Source organism: Cupressus sempervirens, chromosome 10 (assembly GCF_028749045.1).
Source record: "Cupressus sempervirens isolate cs-2001-9-10 chromosome 10, ASM2874904v1, whole genome shotgun sequence".
NCBI classification, from domain to species: Eukaryota; Viridiplantae; Streptophyta; class Pinopsida; order Cupressales; family Cupressaceae; genus Cupressus; species Cupressus sempervirens.
The window spans coordinates 352371268-352373399 of record NC_143127.1 but is presented as its reverse complement, the minus strand read 5'-3'; positions in this window follow the sequence as shown (position 1 = coordinate 352373399).

Below are 2132 nucleotides of genomic sequence, written 5' to 3'. Positions count from 1 at the left end.
GGAGAGGTAGTAAGTCAGGGTAATAAGGCTCCTCAACTACAATATCAAACTTCGGATAATGTTAGGCCTCCAAATCATAATCATGGGAATAATTCTTTTGATCAAAGTAGGCAGAATAGTCATGCTTCTACCTCAAATGCAAATCAAATTAGGGCCATAGTCCCTGAAAACAAGATGGCTCAAGATCAAGATTTTTGTCCCTCTTTCAACTACTCCTATGCCTATTGCATGTGTCAAAAGGTTGAATCTTATTTGGCTTTGACCACTCAAGAGCCTATAGTAGGAGGAATATTGTAATGTAAGCTAGGATTCCATTGCTCACAATACTAGGAGCAAAAGAAGAGCTATTGAAGATGCTACCCCTCCTCCTCATAATCAAGCTTCAACACCAAATGAAGTACCTCGTGTATAAGTAGTGAATGATCAACTTGATGCTCCTCAATAACAAAGACATAATAGTAACACAAGAGATATGAATGGCCCCCAAGTTATTCCAACTCAACCCCCTACACATGTAGCTCTGAAGGCTTCTACCAAAGCACCTAATGCCTTATTCAATGTGGTAGAGTAGATGAAGAAGACAAATGAGAATATTTCCATGTGGGATGTTGTTACCACTATACCCATGTAAAAGAGGTTGTTGCAGCAAGAATTTAAAAGTATTGAACCAAAGGATCAACCACCTACCATGGAAAGTGCCACAAGCCTAGTACAACCATCAAGGGAGGTAGAAAAAAGTAAAAATGTTAGACCTCATCCATTTTATGTTTCTTTAATTATAGGGGATAAACTAGTCCACAATTGCATGATTGATTCAGGGGCTAGCAGTTCAGTGATGCTTAGGTGTGTTGTTGATGCTTTAGAAATGAAATATGAGCCCATTGTTAGGGATATATTATAGTTGGATGGTAGTATTGTTAAGATTGTAGGGATCCTTAGGAATGTTGAAATGGCCTTACATGCATGCCCTAGTTGTATTGTAACTCAAGATATATTAGTTGTTGAGGTCAAGCCACAATTTTCTATTTGTCTTCCAAGAGACTTCACTACCCAAATAGGTGGTTACATATCTTTTGATTGGTCATTTATGTTTTTTAGAACAAGATATGGGACCAAGGCTTCAATCAGAGTAGAGCCTCTAGTGCTCCATCATATTGAGCCCTACACCCCTAATCTCATCAATATGAATTGCAATATCCTAGAGATAGATGAGAAGGACATAATAAATGAGTCTGCCACTTCTCTAGTAGAGATACCTAATTTTCTCTTAGATGAATGGGCTAATGCATATCAATTTGATCCCATATCAAAAACCCTTGAGACAGGTCTTGGTACATATTATGTGTCAGAAAAGGATGCTCTTGTCCCTAACCTTATGAAGACCAAAGAAGGTATGAGTGGCCTATGGAGTATGTATTTTGATGGATCAAGGAATAAGACTGGATTAGGGGCGAGTGTGATGTTGATTTCTCCTACACAAGTAAGGTACTACTTCTCCTTTAGGCTCCAATTCAGTTGTATCAATAATGTGGCCGAGTATAAATCCTTGATTCAAGGTCTTTTACTTGCTTAAAAAAGAGGAATTCAAGCATTGAGTGTATATGGGGATAGTAAGTTGGTGGTCAATTGAGTAAGAAATTAAAATATCACTAAGAATGGCTTGCTCAAGTCTTATAAACATAGAGTATGGGATTTGCTTGAAAGTTTCAATGCATTTAATATTAAGAGCATCCCTAGGAAAGATAATAGACATGTTGATAGACTTGCAACAATAGGTGCATCTTATGGTATCCCAAAGAACCTTGAAGTTGAAAAGAAGCAGCAAATTAAAGTGGTAGTTAGGCTTGTTATTCATCAAAACAACACCAATTGACAAGTGTTTCAATTTGATGCACAAATTGTAAGTTTCTTGCAAAATGAGGTAGAGTTCTTAGAGAGAAATCAGTCAAGGTTTCATGGCCAGTATGGGGATCAAATCATCAACCTCAGTTCTAACAAATTGCCTTAAGGTTTCATTACATTAGAGAGTGTCTTCAACCCTAATGACCAAGCAAGAATCAGAAGCATGAACCTAGATTCTGACAAAGATGATCATACACCAATTGTGGTTGCTGATAGAAAAACCTTAAACA